The sequence below is a fragment of the Euprymna scolopes genome, chromosome 29, assembly GCF_053919585.1.
Source record: "Euprymna scolopes isolate OS-2025 chromosome 29, ASM5391958v1, whole genome shotgun sequence".
Lineage (NCBI taxonomy): Eukaryota > Metazoa > Mollusca > Cephalopoda > Sepiida > Sepiolidae > Euprymna > Euprymna scolopes.
The window spans coordinates 25,771,774-25,792,830 of NC_136510.1; the positions used below are offsets into that span (position 1 = coordinate 25,771,774).

At 33.3% G+C, this 21,057-nt stretch overlaps 1 protein-coding gene across 7 annotated transcripts in view; it reads right to left on the reverse strand.

Annotated features, from left to right (window-relative positions):
- LOC145252556 (5-aminolevulinate synthase, erythroid-specific, mitochondrial-like) overlaps nt 1-21,057 on the reverse strand; it is a 232,690-nt gene that overhangs the window by 200,622 nt on the left and 11,011 nt on the right. Inside the window, exon 1 of one of the 7 annotated variants that reach the window (XM_080112110.1) lies at nt 10,019-10,252. The exons of 3 other annotated variants lie outside the window; for them this stretch is intronic. The gene's annotated coding sequence lies outside the window, so the exon portion shown is untranslated. Of the gene's footprint in view, nt 1-10,018; nt 10,253-21,057 lie in introns of those variants that run through there. 3 more of the 7 variants (XM_080112118.1, XM_080112114.1, XM_080112120.1) reach the window with 3 other exon arrangements.

A 21,057-nucleotide genomic window follows, 5' to 3' on the forward strand; every position in this document is an offset into this window, starting at 1 on the left:
TCTATTGAATATTTTATGTAGCTTGTGCTTTTTTTGGAAAATGTTTATCTAGTAGTTTCAAGAACAACCGTCCTACTTTAGTTTTTATATTTAATGAGAATGGAGGTAGAAACCAAATTACTTTCCGTCCTCTGTTTTTTTTGTTTTTTTGTTGGTTATGGGTTGGTTCAAATCTTATTTGTTCTTTAAATCCACTTTTATGGAGCGCGTCATTGTAATATGGAGCTGCTTGTTCAAATACTTCTGCATTTGAAGACAATGTAGATATTCTTTTGCTTACATTTGCTACCATATTTTTAAATATTGTCGGGAGGTGGCATGAACCTTTGTTTATGTATACTAATTTTTCATTTGGTTTATGAAAGGGTTTATATATTCTTTTTTGGAGATCTAAAGTTATGTCTAAGAAGTCCACTTTACGTAAATTTGTGGATATTATTATTTTAAATCCTAACTCCTTGAAATACTTTTCTATTTCTTTTCTAAACCTGTCTAATGCATTTCCATTGTAATTTCGCAATAGACATAAACCATCATCTCTATATAGTCCGAATGAATGATCTGGGAATTTCTTTTCTAAGTTGGTCAGTATAAACAGTCCGACTAAATCGCACACGTCTGCACTGTCATAGGCCCCCATTGCCAATTGTCAAATTGGTCCTCATCGTTTGTTTTTTTAACCCACGTTTTTCCTTCGAAAAACAAGAGAGTCCGTCTTGCTTGCATAATTGTTTCTATATCTAGGGTGCTTATTTTTCTATATTTTGATGCAAATTTTAATGTCTTTTCTAAGATTTCTTTAGTAATGGAGGGATAAAAATCCACTATATCCATCTGGGTGAAACTGCAATTTTGCGGTTCTTCTATATTTTTAAACCAGTCCAGGACTGAGTTTGTATTTGCTCACAATTTAAGGTTCGAATTTCTTTTTACATCCTTAACTATCTCCTTGATAATGAATTTGCTAGCCAGGCCTATTTCACTTTTGGCGGAGTTAATCAGCCTACATGTTGGTTTATTTTTGAAATTGTCTTTGTGGTCTTTTAAAGTAACAAATCCGTTTTTCTTTGCTAATCTATCAACTCTATACTCTATGCCTAATTTCGTGGCTATCTCTGTGGCTTCTTTATTTATTGATTCATAAGAATATTCAGTGTAGCTTAATCGCCATATATATTTTATAAATTACTAACTAGCTCTACCTACGTATTGAGCACTTTTGAAGTAAATACTTAAAGTTTACACATAAATTTATACTTTTGTATATTAATTTTATGTGAATAAATGAAGTAGTTATATATATATATATATATATATATATGATGATTGCAACGTCTTGTCATACGAGTGCCAATGAAAGTCCATGAGCCCCAAAATGACTTATTTAGTCTTGCTGGTGAAATTCACACGCTCAAACAGACATGACACTGAAGACGGTCGTTGGTATACATACATATATATACATGCATGCAAACATACATATATACATATCTATAAACATATACACATACAAATACGTACACATATATACGTACACATACATATATATATATGCACATATACATACATATGTACATGCATACATATACAAACATGTACATATATAAATATACATATACAAACATACATATACATATATAAACATACATATACAAACATACATATACATATATAAACATACATATACAAACATACATATACATATATAAACATACATATACAAACATGTACATATATAAACATACACACACATTTGTATATATTTCCTCATTATTCTGAGAAAATTAAATAAACAAGAAAAATATGCCAGAAAAAAAAAAAAAAATTTAATGAATGTAAAATTGCTTTCACATCTGCCGATCAAGCAATTTTCTGTAATGGTTGTTTACACAACAATCATAATCATGTTTCAATGGTAAACTATGACAGTATTTTAGTGAAAGCTTATATCGAAAAAAAAAAAAAGAAAAAAAGAAAATGATTATCTACAAGACCAATTAAACAGCATCTTTTATCTAACTTTCATGGGAACGGCTGTTATAACTTCCTTTGGTGGTAGCTTTCAATTTTTCTCCAGAAAATTCAGATATTATAAAATACCTTTTCTTTTAAAATTCTTAACCATGGCATTTTTTAGAGTACTATTACGAATATTACATAACATGGACAAAGAATGACAGAAATTTCTGGGGGCATGCTAGTAATGTTATTGGCTCTCTAACGAATATTTCATGGTTGGGCATGGAATTTCTTGAGTTATTCTACTTCCCCGGCAACACTGGGACACAGTCAACTAGTACAAAAAGAAAGGTAATACCTTTACTTTAGCTGTGAAACACTTGTTCTCTGTGGAAGGATATGTTCCTATTTACAATGCCTCCCCACAGGACAGAGTTAGACACCAGGGTCATTTTTTAACGTGGAGAAAAGGAACAAAAATAAAAATTGTCTCAGTCGTGAAGGATTTCTCCTCCACTGACAGAGAACAAGAAATTGAAGTGCAGCATCTGAAGAACAGATACTACAATTTGATCTTGTCCCGAAGGCCAAGAAAGGATATGTTATCTGAAATTAATAAGGTAAAAATCAAGAAATATACGAAATGCCTTTAATAAGTTTCCAGACATTTTTATACAGGCTTTTAAAATTGTCGTAGACTCTTGAAAATTTAGTTTGTTATTGCTATACATCTTATGAGATGACTGACAAATTTTTATGATTTCAGGTTCAAATGAACAGCTACAGAAGGAATTGGAATACACCTTACTAAAGCCTGATTGTCACAGCTGATGAATTCCAAAAATGCAATGAGGACACTTTAGAAGAATGACATGCAATAAAATTCTGTTTTAAACTTGCAAAATACCACAGAAACATATAGAATCCTTTAGACTGCTTTTGGACCATCTTGCAGGAATCGAGCATCAGTTTTTGAGTGGCATAAGAGATTCAAGGAAGGCAGGGAGTCTCTAAGGAATGATAAACGGTGTGGGAGAAGTAAGGAAGTCAGAACACCAGAGTTGATTGGCCAAATAAAGAATTTCATGGATAAGGACCGTCAAGTGTCTATAGAGACAATAAGTGCACAGTTTGATGTCAGTGTGGGAACTGTACACGCAATTATTCACGAGGAACTGAAGATGTGGAATATTTGTGCAAAGTTTGTCCAAAGGGTGCTCTATCCTTGTCATAGACTATTTCACCAAGATAAGCATCAAGACAGTTCCTCACCCTCCCTACAGTTCAAACCTTGCTCTCTACGACTTTTTGTTATTCCCTAAGCTCAAGGAAAACCTGTGAGACAACTGAGATGAAAAAGGCTGTGATGAGGGTCATTGACACGCTCACACAAGAGGACTTCCATAGGGGTTTTCCAGAAATTGTTGGAATGGTACAACAAGTGCATTACAACCGGAGGAGATTACTTCGAAGGAGACTAGTTTCATGTGTATACTATCAATAAGAGTGGCCATACGAAAAAAGTCTGCAAATTTCTTTAAGACATCTTGTAATCCTGTCATAAAAAAAAAAAAACGTTACTCACCTTATTACCTAGAATACATATTCCATAATTTCAATATTTTAGGATTTTACCAAGACCATGTACATTATTACTGTGCACTGATCCTTTTAAAAATTATTTAATATAATTCAAAGTTTGATGCAGAGCAATTCTTTTCTATATTAAATTTTGGAACTTGTGCATTACTATGTAGGAACCACTTTTTTGGTTTTCAGTTTGGACATTTTGGAGAGTGCATGGCAGGGGCAGACAAATGCAATTTCAGGACCAAATGAAAAGTCTCACAATAAATACTTGTGTTCAGAGAAAAATTTTTTGTGACACATTTATTTAATTAAAATAAATATAAAATTATAACATAAAATACAGGTTTTTTTTTGGTTTTTTTTAAAAAAAAAAAACACAAAATAGATATTTTTCTTCTTTTTGTAGACAAACCAAAATTCGGAAATTTTCATAACTAGTAAAATAAAATCATTAAACTTTGTAATGAATAGATGAAAACTGTTACAATGTATGACTTAACTTTTATAAATATTTTTTAAATGAGTGTGAATTTTGAGAAAACTATTTTTCTCAAATTTTTCAAATTATCGTAACAAAGTTGTTTACTCCTGTTGTTCACTCTCTAAAGCTCCAAACTGAAAACCAAAACGTGGTTCCTTCACAGTAGTGTACAAGTGCCTAACTTTTCTATATATAGTTTGGGGACAGATGCAAGTTTGAGTGAACGTCCTTTAAATCCCAGATTTAAAGATAAATTCTCTTAAAACAACATACATGAACTTAGTTCTGATTTTTTGTTGAATGTTATAAAAATATATAACTAGAGGAACCTGGGGCAAAATGAGATACTTAAAGGAAAAAGAACTGTCGAGTCAAAGGTAGCATTGACATATAAACCATATTCTGTGTACTGAACATTCAAAGTATTGGAAAACAATGCATTGGGGCAAAACGAGACGGATCTTGGTCTGAATAAGCCAGTCTTCACAGAGCTCACAAATGAAGATTGGGGTCTTGTTGCATTCGTCTAGACCTGCACAGCCGTAGTGTGCCCATTTCCAACAGTCCCCTTGACAGGCTACCCAGCTTTCTGCACTTTCAGAGTACAGTTCGTCACAGATCAAAATAGATACATTTTGAATACTTACCCCTTTTTGATGTACGGGGCTGAATAAAACAATGGTAGACGTTGGCGGCAAGGCGTTACCATGTGATCTCTTGATCAGACTCCTCACAAAAGAGCTCTCTCTCTCTGTTTCAGTTATCTGTGGTGTCTCGTTTTACCCTGCTATCTCATTTTGCCCCAGGTTCCCCTGTGTGTGTGTGTGTGTGTGCGTGCGTGCGTGCAATTATTTTCACTCTGTACTTTCACTGGATTCAGTTTCTACTTAGTACAATCCAATCAGACTCCTGCACATCATGAGTATGTTGTTTGAATCTGTGATAATTCAAAAAGTTCTCAGCCACCTCAGCAAAAACAATCTACTCAATGACAAGCAATATGAATTTTATGCTGTAAACTCAACTGCTGACTGTAATATCACACAGGACCAGTGAATATTAACAGGGGCTTCATTTCCAGAGCAGTAGCACTTGCTATATCAAAAATTTTGAATAAGATTTGATGCAAACGTTTGCTCATTATCATGTCAACCATCAAATCCTTTTCCTCTAATTTGTTTATAAAAGTAGTTATTGATGGTTAGATGTCTGGATCACATTGTATAAAAGATCCATTCTTGATGTTCAATGATCTCCCAAATCACATTCTAAGATCATTTGTTAATATTGATGCAAATGATATAAACCAACCATCAGATGATTCAAAGAGCATAAATAATCAGAGAACTTGAATGCCTACTGTACACTGTCCTCATGTCTTTAAGATTTACTAGATTGCTTGGTTCTTATTTCTTTTTCAATTTGTTAGTTACATATTCTATGCAAAGTGAGGGAATAGATGCAAGTGCTTGATTTTATTGAGAAAAATCAAGTCTGAAAATTCTGTATTTTCATTTAAAGCGGTAAAGAAACTGGAGATGTTAACTCTTGTCATGGACCTTGAAGTTCTTGAAAACCAAGGATGACTTTTATCGAAGCATGTTCTGCAAAGAAACACTTCTGTTTAACAACAGCTAGTCGTATCTACCCTGCATTACCCAGGATGCAGGGAAAATCATTTTAGTTTTAAATTTAATTTAATTTGCACATTTTAAATAATATAAAAAATTACAGAATCTTGAATGCCTACTAGAGAGAACTTGAATGTCTACTAGACACTATTCCAAAGTGTCTAAGGTCTTTCTGCACTGGGGTTTGTCAGGGCAACCTGGCATAAGGATACTCTTCCCTACAAGTAAACCCTGACTAAATATTTAAAATCACATTTCATATTCATAGCACAAATAAGATTTCCGCGTATAGGCCATGTGTGCGTACTTGCGCATACAAAATGGCCACCTGTGATAACATATAGAATTACATGGTTTAATATTTGGAAAACTACTTGTTTTTCATCTAATTTTAATTTTTTGCCAATACTACACTGTAACCAGGCAGTTTGGTACGCGAATGCACATTTAACAGCCTTCGTTTATGTTCGCGCGTAGCGTAAATGAAGGCTAGTCTGTGAAATGGAAAATAGTCCCAGAGTTCAGGGGTTAATACCATGCAAAAGAAATCAAACAAAAATGTTTTTAGCCAATAAACACACAAAAAATGCCCCCCCCCCTCTCTCTCTCAAGTGGCCAGAAAGTGGGTGCTCATTTTAAGGTAAATTTACATGAAAAAGTGATCACCCACTTTTCGAAAAAGTAATTTCTATCATGAAAACTATTTTTTGCAACGGAAACGGTTTTCAGATTCGTTTTTAGCACACGGAAGTCTACAAAAAAAATATTTTGTTATATACGGACGCGAGACGGGCCTTTAAGTAAAATAATACCCCGACAGCGCCTATGTACATGAGGGAATAAGAAAACTCATTAAGATAAATAAAGATTACCTTTAAAGTAGTAATTAAAATTCTTGTATATTATATTAAATATGTTATGGAATAGTTCTCTGACGTTTTTATAAATTTTTAACAGCATTAATCTCACTTCAAACAAACAGTTCAACTTAAAAATATAAGAGAATCGTAATGAAAGAATCGTAAATCTAAGGTATCTTTTAATGATGCGATTCCGATTCCCCCCAAAATACATTCTTACCATTAACGATTTCGATTAATCGTCCCACCACTACTCCTCAGCTAATCCTCTATCCGTATAAGTGAAGTCCTTATTTACAGATCTCTATTATATAATGGTGGAGCCTATCTTTAGAAAATTTCACACAAAGGTAATTAATGTCTGGCAGTGTTCTTATGTTTTGTACAGGAATTCATCCGATAAGTATCAAAAATAGAAAAAATCTGATCCTAAAAATCGTTTTTCTTTCTTTCTTATTAGATAAAAAAAAAAAAGAATTTTTACAGGGAAATATTTTACATTACACCGGTCAAGAGAGATGATAAAAGTTTAGCAAATCATTTCTTCTTAAAAAAGGAAGACAGAATTTTTTTTCATCTTGAGATATAGCTCAGTGTTAGAACATTCGAGTACAGATCGAACGATCCTGTGTTCAAACCAGTGTGCCTCTCACCATTTTTTCCTTTTTTCTTATTAATGAGTTCAATTTACGATAAAAGAGGTACCATTTAAAATCGTTGCAAATCATTTCTTCGTTTGCATATTTTAAAACTAAACGGTACTCAAAAGTAACTTTTCTAGGGTATTCATCGTCGAGCCCAAATATCAGCTCACGTGATATTGTAAATAAACACGGACGGAATTTGACGAGTGACATCATCATTAATATTTTTTATTTATTTTCTATCTTTTTTTTTTTTTTTTTTTATTGTGAATTAGTCCACCAGACAAATTATTCCTCGTAATACATAATATTTAATACAGGATGGATTCTGTTATAATAATACGCAATCTTTAATATGTTTAAGCGTATTGTGCGACCAGGCAACGCCGGGCGTTCAGGTAGTAATTTTATAAAAAAACAGCTTGTCTATAGTGCAATGTGGTGCTAATGCACTTACTGATCCGCGTTATTTTTTAAATCGTATTTCCAAGTTTAATTAAAGTTTTATGATGTTATTTTTTTTTATTCAATTGTAAGTTTAAAGTACAGAATAGGTACAAAACACCCTCCCCTCCCATGTTAAGAATGGCTTTTTAAATAATAACGTTATTATTTCAGCACGGATCAATAAGTGCACTGCATGTCTGCATGAGTACCTGCAATGCAGACTACAATGTATTGTGGACTAAGTCACTGGGAGAAGGCATGTGAAGCTTCTTCCCAGTAGACCGCGAGATGGGCTAACTAGAGCAGGTAATCAATTGATTTTATTCATAAAAAAAAAAAAAAAAATGATTTCATCGATTTCGATGACAGAAGTATGAGAAGGTGGAACGAACATTTGTTGGTTTTCATTCAATCCCGGACAATGTCGGGTCTCCCTACTAGTGATTTTTATTAGCAGTTTTCCAGGCAGGACTAAGTCCTTTTTAAAATGAATTGTAGCGAAGTACGTTATTATGTTGTCAATAACACGACCCACCCAACAGCAACAAACGAAAACTGTAAACTGACTAGTTAGAAGCAAAGTTTAATTTGTCAGCTTAACTACTATTTGGGCCTGACTTTGAAAATCCAACAAAATGCATTAAACACACCAGCAATCCAGCATTTCATTTATTTATTTTAATACATACATCTATTACTTTTTATTATCATCGTATTTTATTTTATTCACCACAGGTGTGAATTTATGAATGAACGAACAAATGAATGAGTGTCGCGACGTCGCGTTGCTATTGGCAACGCACGCACCGCCTTGTTTTTACTACGGATACTTGGAGGATAAATAGATGACTTCAAACTTACAACTTTGTATTTCGAGTAAAAAATAAATAAACAAAAAACGTAATTACCATTTAATACTACTACTACTACTAATAATAATATACGAAACATACTTTTAAAATAATGGTATTAGTAATTTTCGTCGAAATAGAAAGCTTTCGAAGAAAAATAAGACGTTGAATTTCTTATCAAACCTTGAACACGTCGAGGTCAAAGAAAATAGCAGTTTTGAATATCGACTTCGTAAAATCTTTCACTTTTTTCTCAAGGCAATCGAATAATGGGTGTGTATTTTGACCGTGGCAGCAGATGTAAAATTAATATTTATAAATTAAATAAAATCTATCTTTTCGTTGTTATTATTATTATTATTATTATTATTATTATTATTATTATCTACTTTTAACGGGTGTTTTTGTAGCTGAGCTAGTTGACGCTGTTTTAATGATTAAGAATTTAAGTCCTGAATGCTAAGAAAGAAGAATATTTTTAGATTCAAAATATGAAATGTATTAATTGATTAAAAATTAACTTTTTCTTTTACAAAAATAATTGAGCTTTAAATTTAAGGAAATTAAATTTTCCCAAATTAGAAGAAGAAAAAAAAAAACACCTGAAGAAGGCCTAAGGGTACATCGTCTGATACATGAACAAACCATTTTTTGTTTTTTATTTATTTATTTTGGGTGCTTGTGCAGTTCTGCTATTTTTTTTTTATTTTATTTTATTTATTTATATTGTTTAGATAGCATTTTCAAGTTAAATTTAATATTTACGGTATATTTTGTCTATTAAATTGTTAGGTGAAAGTACATAAACCTTAAAAAGCCTCCTTAAGTTAAGAATGGGTTTCTAAATAATGACGTTGTTATTTCAGAACGATTCGTACACAGAAACAGAACAGCGCAAGTATAATTTTTCTTACTGTTAACTGTTTCTGACAAAAAAAGTCGTCTGACATTCAATGGTTTTAAAACAGAAATGTTTAATACCAAACTCCTAAAAACCAATACAAAACTCCGAAAAATAGAAATAACCCCATAAATGAAAAATAACAGACTGACGTGTCCGTAATTAAAACATCATTTCAAAATGAGTTAAGTTACAATTTACTACAGAATTCGACATTAGAAGCAAAGTGTAGTATCTGTTTGGATACTACACTTTCACTTCATCTGTTCTGTCCTCGATCAGTGAAGGAGAAATCCTTCTAGACCGAGATCATTTTATTTCATTTTTGTCCCAATCAAACGTGCCCCCCTCTTTAGAGGAGAGCTAGTTCCCCTCTTTCCGTTAGAAATCGACTTTGTGCTTAGCCCTGCCCTCGTGGGGAAGTAGGTAAACAGAGACATCAGTATTATTTAATAGTCCGTGGATATAATCTTTTTTTACACGTAAACTAAATGGGGTCATATTTCGTATCTACGGCGATGCAAACACAATAATAACAGTAATTGTGTTGGTGTTTGCTTTTTTATGGCGTACAAACGGTTGTAGTTGTTATTCTTTTTATGCTCCGGCATTCGCTGAAAATATATATGTAAATAAATAACGGTGAACACTTACCTATGAGCAATTGACATTCCACATGTGGGGGAAGCGGACACAAACTAATTAAATGCTGCCGGAAGTGACGTCATTACATAGAAAAAATACGACTATGAAATTATTAAGCAGTTCTTTTTCTTTCTTTGATAACAAGATTCGATTAAACATTCTGAAGTTCATAATTATTATTTCTCGTATGCTATATTAATTGCAAGTCATATAAAGCCTTCAATTAAATAAATTACTTTTTTTTCATTGCGCTTGATTCACACATTTACTACGCTGTGCTATCGATATCGCACCCTCCCACTAACAAGCAAGACATCCTAGATGATAAACAATTCTTTATAATTTATTTTATAAATTAAAAAAATATCATCCTATAAGATTTTTATTGCAAATTAATACCAGATTCCAATGCGAGCAAAATTTGTATCGTTTTCGGTTTTATTTATTCGGAAATAAGAAAATATATTTAAGGTAAAACTTAGAAACGGTGGGATGACTGTTTTAGGGCATCTTATGAAGGAACAGCGAAATTACTTCCTTTCAAGGTAGTTTTTAGTTTATAAACTTATATATACAGGGTAAGTTTTTTTTCTTTCCATTTATTTTATCTACCTAAAGCATTTCTTTTCTATGCGAAAAAAAGTTTAATTAATTGAATTGAAAACTTTGTTAAAATAATTTCTCTGACATTTTAGTTAAACTTTCTTTCTTAAGTAAAAATAAATAAATAAAATAAAACTACCTTTATGTGACCAACGCAATATCTTATTTTTAATTTACTTAAAACTTATCTTGACGCATTCTTAAACTCGGCGAAGGCTTGTCCAGGTGATTGAGCCTTGTTCCAATTATGCATGATTCAAGTAAAGTCTTAAAAGCATTCCCAAGCATTACCTCCTAGCTCGTGGGAGGTGTTTGTTTAGTTCAAGTCGTCTGCGTAGCAGTAGCACCTACCAGATATTGTTTGCAGGTGCGTTCACGGCACGGCTATTATATTCCCGGCCAGATCGGCTCCCACTAGGGACGAGACTAGTTCCAACCATGTGGCAGAGTTTGCAACTGTGGAGAGCAAATAAATGTTTATATTGCACAGTTCCTCAGGCTTATATTTAAAAATGAAGTATGCTTCTGTTTAACCGGAGTGTATGTACATTTTCCAGGTATTACCTCCTCCTTCGGGAGAGAATGCTTTATTACTGCTGATTGCTGATCAACTGACGCATCTCTACCGAGAATCCCAGGCTATTTTTGTGACCTCCCTGAATGCTTCATCTTTTCGAGGGAGCTAAATTCCCCCATCCTTGCATTTAAACTGACATTTTTGTGTTCGCCAGATACACTAACCTTCCCTTCGCCTGGAATATCGTTCTGTCCTAGGAAGTAATACTCCCAGACATTACCCATTCTTTGGGAGGAAGGATTGATTCATTGCCGGTTGTCTGTCTTCACCGGGTCCGATTACCCAGAGTAACCCATTGGGAGCGGCGGCAAAGGGGGGCACCCTCACATTAAACTGACTCTGTATCACATTCACACTGCTGTCACTGTGAATAAAACTTACTCTTAAAAGAATTCCCCCTATATTAAGAAAGTGTTATGTCCAAAACTTCAGTGCGCAAAGACAAGACGAAAATGAACTCTGTTTACTTAAATATGGAATGGAAGTCACTTAACATGAAACGAAATACGAAACCATATGGAAATAATTTATCTCCAAAAATATTTTAGTTTTAATACTTCTTGTGCTGTCATGAAACAATAAAAATAATTAACTTTCATTTTTTTTTTAATATTTCTATAAAGTTTTTTTTTTTTTTTAAACAGTTCAAAAGTAAACCAGTACTAGCACTCCCTCCCTACCTCCCTCCAACTACCTAACGTCATTTTCAGACAGCCTTTTGACTTTCTGACATTTTGGGCTTTCGTAGAATCCACGACTAGACGACCTTGTTTGTTTTTGCTTATGTGAAGCCAGAATCTCTTGTTTTTGGTGGCTAATTAAGCTAATTTTTTTTGTACAAACAAGATGTTTTTCTTATTTAATTCAATATGTTAAGACATTACCAATTATCTTTGAAATAGACCCAATACTCAACTCGCATGACTACCCATATTGGCTAGTAATAAAATATACTAATAGAAAATACGGACGGTGACTGCTGAAATAATAACGTTATTTAAAAAGACATTTTTAACATGTTGAGGCGTCGGAGCGTTTTTTTTTTTTTTTTTTTTTTTTTTTTTTTTTTACTATTCTGTACTTTCACTTAACAGCTTAATTAATGAAAAATACTGTAAATATTGAATTTAACTTGAAAAAAAAAAAAAAAAACGGACCGTAAACTGCAGAAGTACCTCTTTTACGCTACGGCTGTTTTTTCTTTCCTCTGTCACTGTTCTTATTTACTTGCTTCCCCACGAGAGTAAATTAATGTCGGTTTCTAATGTGTGGAAAATTTCAACCCCCCCCCCCAAAAAAAAAGAAACCCACTGGATTATTACGATGTTTCTGAATTTTTGAGATGAGGATTGGTTATTCGTATTATTTGGATTCATCAGACTACCGTTTTCATCTTGAGTGTGATTTTCACAACGTTTCGGTCGATGTAACCTGCGACCTTTTTCAAATGTCTCTTGTTGAACTCAGCGATGTTTCTGTCGAACTTGGGAAATAGGAAGGAATGTCAAATGTAACCGTTTATTTGCTTCACGGAGGTAGCATACTTTTGTTCGATCAGCCATCACTGGATAGGGGTCCTAAGTAATTCACAATTGTATTTTTCGTAGTACTCTAACTTCACGGGTTTTTGCGTCAGAAACACTACAGAGTTCGACCTGATACACGTGAAGTAGGTCGGAGGGTACATCAACCAAAACGTTGTAAAAATTACACTCAAGATGAAAACAATAGTCCGATGAATCCAAATAATACACACACTGGATTAGTACAAAAATAAAAATTGCCACAGTCTGGAAGGAATTCTTCACTGATGAAGGACAGAATAACTAAAGTGAGGCATCAGAACAAATACTATACGTTGTTCTTAGCCAAAAAGATGTTCCTAAAAAAAAAAAAAAAAAACGGTGGCACAAGTGCAGTTTAGTATTCCCAAGCAAATTCATTGTTTTCAATTCAAGAGAGTTCCATAGAGTTAACAAAGCTCCTTTTCCCATTCCATGTTAAGAATGGCTTTTTTAAACTTGCTTGGGAATATTAAACTGCACGAGTGCTGAAATCATTTCTGAAGTAACTGGATATCCCCTACATTAAAAAAAAAAACCAACAAAAAACAAACGATCTTGTGTATACCTTTGCCCTCGTGGGGAGGTAAGTAAACATGGAATCCATAAACTTTGGGTAGAAAAATATTTGGTTCTTATGTAGAATTAGCCTGGGTTCCCGGCGTTGCCCAGGTGTTTGGAGCTGTATGTTGAGCATCCCAACCATCATCAATCGACCTGAGGTCATCTCGTCAGCATTAGACAAGGCCAAACTATTTGCCAAGAACTTTGCAGCTAATTCTATCATCCTATACAACGAAGGCCATCAACTCCCCGTATTTCCTCCTATAACAGACAGAACGCTATGCAACATACAAATATCTGTGCGTGATGTCGCCAAGCTAATCAAGAACCTTGATTCCAGTAAAGCAACTGGCCCTGATGGCATTCCAATTATAGTGTTGAAAAAGCTTCAACCAGAACTTGCCCCCATACTTACAAAACTATTTAAGCATTGCCTTAAGGAGAAGTACTTCCCAACACCCTGGAAAACCTCATCAATATGCCCTGTATTTAAGAATTCAGGTGATAAGTCATCTCCCTCACAGTACAGACCAATAAGGTCCTGTACGTCATAAGTTGCTGGAATCCATATTAAATAAAGAAGTAGTCAACCACCTCAACAGAAATAACCTTTTTAGTGACATGCAATATGGTTTCCATTCTACTAGATCTACAACAGATGTGCTAACTGTTATATCTCATAGGATTAGTGAATCTCTCGACAAAGGCTTCCTTTCTAGGGCAATTTCCAACCTGACTACAACTTGGATGTCTTCAAGTTCAACATAAACAAATTCCTTATAAACGGCCTCCCTTACGTAAGACACTTTATCAAATCTCCATTACTAACGATTAACGCGATATTATCCCATTGATTATGCAATAACCCTTATTTCCGAGTGGCTTCCGGGCCTTGATAAGTGGTGACTACCATAAAAAAAAGTGGTAGTAGGTAGGCAGGCAGGCTTGAACCCGTGATGCAAAAGCAAAAAAGAAAGTTAAAGAAAATCTGACGTCTTAGCGCTACTCCATGACGCGGAAGTTCGAAATGTTAAAATTAGGCAAAGTCAATCCAACCGATACTATGACTAGCAAAAATGGCTTGCAAAAAATCGACCCCTCCTTGTAGAAACCTCCCAGTTGAGGGTGAAGGAATTAATGTTTTGGGCCAATTTTTCAATATTTGTTATCTGAGACATTGAGCTTCAAAATGATACCGATCTCATGAAAATCTGTCACCTCTGTCGAAAGTTTTAGGCAGATATACATACATACATGCATGCAAGCATACATACATACAGACAGGTGAGATTCATATTATAGACTAGCCTGGATGCCCGACGCTGCCGAGTGTTTGGAGGTGAGTGTTGAGCAAAAAAAAAAAAAACAAGTGGCAGTAGGCAAGTAGGCTCGAACCCGTACTGCAAAGGAGGAAAAGAATGAATGTGGAAAAAAAAAAAAAAAAGTGACGTCTTTGCGATTGTGTCCATCGCCAAACCGGAAATGAAGGTTTAAATTGGGGCTAATCAATCGAAAAGAGAGGATGATTTTCGAAAATACCATCAAAAAAAGTGACCCCTCCCTGTAGAAAAGGGCCCAGTTGAGGATGAAAGAATGAATGTTTTTAACCAATTTTTCGATATTTGTCGTCCGAAGGGTTGGGCTTCAAAACGATACCAATCTCATGAACATCCATCACATTTGTCAAAAGTTTTAGGCAGACATACAGACAGAGATTTATATTATAGATTACACTTATTAAAAAAAATACAGAAAATACAGGCACATCTATGATGTACGTACTCGTCATGTTCCAAAAATCATATAAATAGATCAAGTAGGTTTTTTTAAATAAGAAAATCACATTTTATGAGGAAGCGAGTAGAGGGCCGAGACCAGTCATATTGTTTTAGAATGTGCTAAAATTCAAAGGCCGACAACTCCAAACCATGCTGTTTCACAATTATTTTATTACTGCAGGGGGGGGGGGCTCGATTTTGCTCGGTCATAAAATACGCTTTAATATATTTTAATTCAAGCAGATTTCATATTATTACAGAGCCAATTCTCTATTGTGATTAATACACACACACACACATATATATATATATATATATATATATATAGTACTAGGTACAGCAATAATGGAGGAAAAAAGATAGGCGGACATAGTTTTGAACGCTGGTTTATCAAAATTGTTTTGTAGGTTTTCGACTATTATTTTTTTTTATTTATTTGAAAGATTAAAGCCTTGAGTTAATTTCCAAAAGGAAAAAAATATTTGTACACATACAAAAAAAAAATATAATGAAAAACTAGCGGGACTTGTGGAAATTCCACAGAGGACTCATGTAATATATTGATGTTGGCATTCTGTAGATGTTCAGTGTAAATGGAGACGCTCTGATATTATTGTAGCTTTTTTGTTAAAACTGCAAAAGTATTTATCTAAGCTAACATGAACGCCTGGTAAAGCCCAGTCGTAAAGTACGCTTAAATATGATATTTTAATTCTTGCAGATTTCGTATATATTATTATAGAGTTAATGTTCCATCAATTTTTATATATTATAAAGTTACGATTTCAAAAATAAAAAAATGTACCCGTATGATTTGGGTGCATTAGCTTAAATCGAAACCGAAATAAAAACTTATGAAAAGACTCGAATTCCTTCAACCGAAATCAAAACTTATGAAGAATTCTTGATAAAATTATTTATTAAAAAAAAAAAAAAAAAAAAATAGATGATTTAAGTGCTATCGGCTATAGTCTAAACCGAAACCAAAACTTATGAAAAATTCTTGGTAAAATTATTTATGACAAGAAATAGAAGATAACAATTAAACGACCTGGATGTAAGCATGACACACAAAAGAACACACACGCTATCGCATTAATATATAGATGTTTTCACGGCGACATTCGGAAACTGACAAGTTCAACTAAATTTTGAAATTGAATAAATTCATTGTCAAAATTCTTTCGGAGATAAGTATTAGTTTTCTGGGTCTTTTTCAAAGATAATTAGTAAAGTTCTAAAATATCGAATTAAATAATAATAAAACACCTTGTTTGTACAAAAAAAAAAAAGAAAAAAAAAGCTTAATTATCCTCAAAAGCGACAGATTCTGGCTTCGCACAGGCAAAAACAAAGTCGTCTAAGCGTGGATTCTACAGAAGCCCAAAATGTCAAAGTCAAAAGGCTGTCTGAAAATGACATCAGGTAGTTGGGAGGGAGGCAAGGAGTGCTGGTTTACTACTTTTTCCCATTCGTACATTCCTATCATGAACATTTGTATAATTTTTACCATTTTTTTTATTTTTTATCATTTTTCTGTGTTCCTGCTTTTAAATTAAAAAAAATTAGTTTTTATTTTTTAAGATTATATAAAAATTATGTTACACTGAAAGTTACACGTTCATTCAAGCAAGAAAAATATTAGAATCTTACATATAAAAATGACACAAAAATGTAATCTAAAAAAAAAAAAAAAAAAAAAAAAAAGTAGAAATATTTTTTGAAATTATAATTTTTTGTGTGAAAATATTAAATAAACAATGCTTAATTCAATTATAATATCCAAAGTTCAAGAAATTAATTTTTCGAGTCATATCGATTTCGTTAATACGAACTTTAAGGGCTTTTTTTTCGTAATGTTCCTGAAAAAAATTCATTTTTTTTTTATTTTTACAATTTACAATGCTTTATTTTCATAAAAGTAGAAATAAACTAATTTTTTTTTACTATTGAAAAAAACACAGGTGTTTTTTGTTTAAACAAAATTATACATTTCCACTAAGATTCAAATAAAAATAATGGGTTCATAAAATAATGAAATTTCAGTATTTATCAAATAATGATCACGGAATATATTCCGTGACCATTATTTGATAAATACTGAAATTTCATTAAAATTGGTTACTTTCCTGATTTTTGGTGATCTTTTAAATAAAGGGACGGGTCAAAATATTTATACATTTTGTAGCATCGACCATTCATTTTGCACGTACCCATATTATAGTACTGATTTCAAAAGTTATAAAAAAAAAAATAAAAAAAAAAAATAAAAAAAATGGCTTGGGTGTCATCAGCTAGAATTGAAACCAAACTGTATAGCACTACAGCCACATTCCCTACTGTTTGAGCTTTCAACAGAAAGATAAGAAAGATTTAAAAATAAATCACTCCAAGCTACCTTTGAATTTGTACATGCGCAGAAGTAATAGAAATATGCCGGTAAGTTGAAATGGCATTTTTAGCTTGCCGACATATTTTTGTACACTTTTGATTTGGTTGTAAGAATAGCTGCTAAGGGGTCAATGTTAAAAAAAAAAAAAAAAAAGAAAGTTGATCCTGGCAGAAGTAAATCAACTATCTTCTGAGCATGCATACATATAAATTTTTAGCTTGAACTTGCTTGATTTGTAGACTTTTTTTTTGCCCATCTAGCAATAGCTCAGACGGTAACAACAAAGGCTGAAGCGCTAAATAATAACTATGGCTGGAGAGCTGAATGTTTTGATTTCAATTCTAGCTGATGGCACCAAGGTCATTTTTTTTTTTTTTAATTTTTGAAATCATTATTATATATATTGGGTACAATATAATAATCAGTATAGAATTTGCTCTATAATAAATACAAAATCTGCATAAATTAAAATATATTTAAGCATATTTTATGATCAGGCAATGCTGGGTAGCCTTTATATATATATATATATATATATATATATATATATATATATATATATGGAAAACAAATAAAGGCTGTAAATTAAAATTTATAAGTAAATTTACTGTTTGACAAAATACTCCAAAAAATTTTTCAAGAAATCTTTATTCCGTGGAGTTTCAAAGAATTCTATACTTGTCTTCAGAGGAAAGGAAGATATTAGCAAATTATTAGTATAGCCGAGCTAAGAATTTACTGGTTATTGCATTAAATGAAACAACACTTTATGATGATTAGTAATAAAATGCAAAAAATGTTCGTGTCGGTTGAAACGTGAAAAAAGAAAGAAAAAAAAACAGTATAGAAGGTCCAAAGTGCATAAAGACTCACTCGATGGTAAATCCAAGAAGCATAGAAAGTTTTTTTTTTAAGAAAAACAAATAGTCAGAATTCCAATGTCAACCGAAACGTGCAAGTAAATTGTAGAGAGAAAAACCATCTGATTGGAAAAGGAATTCAATGTAGCTTAAAGAAATATAAAAATCTGCTTGCAGTTGCCAAGAATGACCAAAAATCGCAAGTTTAGATCTTAAAATTCAGTCAGTTAAATCTAACCAACTCATGCTTCCATCGTTGGTCAGGCGTTTAATGGCAAGACGTCATATTTGAAAATTAGGTTAAATCAAGTTGAATGTGCAAATGTGTGGGTGTTGACCCAGACAGCTCAATTATCTATTGTGTTTGTATTGAGCTTTTTATTTGGTTGAGATTACTACATAAATATTAATATTAGTTTTATGTTTACACTTGCTTTTACAGGGTAAACTTTTCATTCTCATTGTCTTGATTTATATATAAGTGAACGTGTCTGTGTGTCTGTCTGTCTGTGTACATTTCCCCATGCAATAACTATCAATTTTAAGTCTACAGACTCGAAATTTGATATACAGGGTACTGGGATTGGGAAAATCTATGTGATCGGTTTTCGGCCAGAAATTTGGCTGTTAAGGGGTCAAAGTTCAACGATTTGACCATTGAGAACTCTACCAAACTCCAACAATTTTGGGTCTAAACACTTGAAATTTTAGATATAGGTTCCTTGGACATGGATCTAACTTAATAACTTGATATCAGCCCAAAATAATAAATGTTAAGGGGGGTCATAATAGGGGTCAAAGTTAAAAAAAATTGACCGTTTCTTTTGTTTTTGTTTTTTTTTGCTCAGCATACACCTCCAAACACCCAGGCAATGCGGGGGACCCATGCTAATATATATATATATATATATATATATATATATAAATAAAAGGGGCCGTTTGTGCATGTGAGTTTGTTATCTATGAACTCGGAAACGGCTGGATCAATTCTTTTTTAATTTTCTTATGAGAGTACTTGAGGTGTCTGATAGTGTTCTTACGTAGGTTTTGTATTGGAATACGTCCGATAAATATCAAAAGTCGATAATCGAAAAAATCTGATTAAAGAAGGAATAGTTTGATTTTTTCCCAAACAAATTTATACAACTTTCCATGACAGGTGCATTTAAGAAATTTCATCATCGCACAAGCAGAAAGGCCTAGTCTATAAAACCAACTGTGGATTCTTTTATAAGACAGGAGCGCGTTCAAAATGAGTTTCGTTTTAGACCACAATTCAACCATGATACTTGACTTTTGTATGTTTAACTTTAATTCAAGTGATTGTGTGAAAATGATTTCATAAAATCAATAGTTGGTTCTTTTATAAGACAGAGGCGCGTTCAAAATGAATGTTTCTGTTTAGAGCACGACTCAACCCTGATACTTGTGCATTTTAGACTTTAAGTGAAGCCATTATTTACAAATAATTTTATCAAATCAACAGATTTTCTACAGTACAATGTAGACTACAATATATTGTGGACTAGTCACAGCAAGGGACGCATACGAATTTTCCTCTCCGTACACTTATAACCCTATACCCCCAGGTAGCATCCATCGCTATCCTGGTTCACAGGAGCATACTTGTGATGTACGCCTGGCCGTGTAAGTCGCTCCCGGCTCACAGGACCGTAGATGCAAACCAGCAGGGCTACATTCTTAATTGTCTTGTGGTGGACCCCTCAAGGGTGACCAGACTCTCACTGGTCACTGGAAAATACCACTGCTGCTCAGGGCATACGAAACATGTATGACCCTAAGTCTATGTGGTAACTATTATCTTTGGCCATTCGTTGTCAGATGCTGGGGTTGGGTTCATCCTTCATAGATGCTCTGATAAAATGGCTTGCATGCTGCCCTTCTCAGCTGCGATTTGGCATCGGTGCTGTATCAAAACGTGTTTGGATTCAAAAATTCAAAAAAAAAAAAAAAAAAAAAAAATGAATAACTCACAGCATTTCTTGTGAACAAAAATAATTATTTTAAAGAAAAATCTTCGTGGTAAACTTGGTGCATGGAGAACCAAGTTCCTCGAGTTCTCAATGACTCTCTGGTGCAACATGTATAATTCAAGTTCATTTGGTTAATTTCCCAGCTAAGACCAAGACCTTTTCAACTTAACTCTTATGAGGGTTTCTGCACCGGGCGGCAGGCCACGGCGATGTGCACTCCTCGATGCTAACCAGCAAAAAACTTATTTCTAAAAAAAGACAATGGTTTTATTAAATCGGCTTCTTCCTCCCGCCCCCGTCATTTAAAGATTATTTTCTTTTTGCCTCTGAACCTTTTTTTTTTTGAGATAGGCATCGCCACTTATCAAGGCCAAGAGACCACTCGAGGATAAGGGTTAAAGAGTGTACAGTAGAAATTGGACAATATAGTAATTGTTAGTAATGGAGATTCGGTAAATTTGTTAACTTATATGGAACGGCTCATCAAGAACTTGTTTACTCTCCTTTCTCTTTATTTTATATTGTTTTTCTTTTCTTGTGAACCTCTTCTTTCTCTTTCGTAACCATATCTCTCCCTAATTCTCCTTTTCCCCCCTCTCTCCCTCTTTTCTCAAGGAAACTGTATTATCTTCCAAGGTTCAATTTATTTATTCACCTGTCCACCCACCTTCCTATATATTCTAAATGTTCTTTGCGAAATCAATTCTGATTCTTCCCC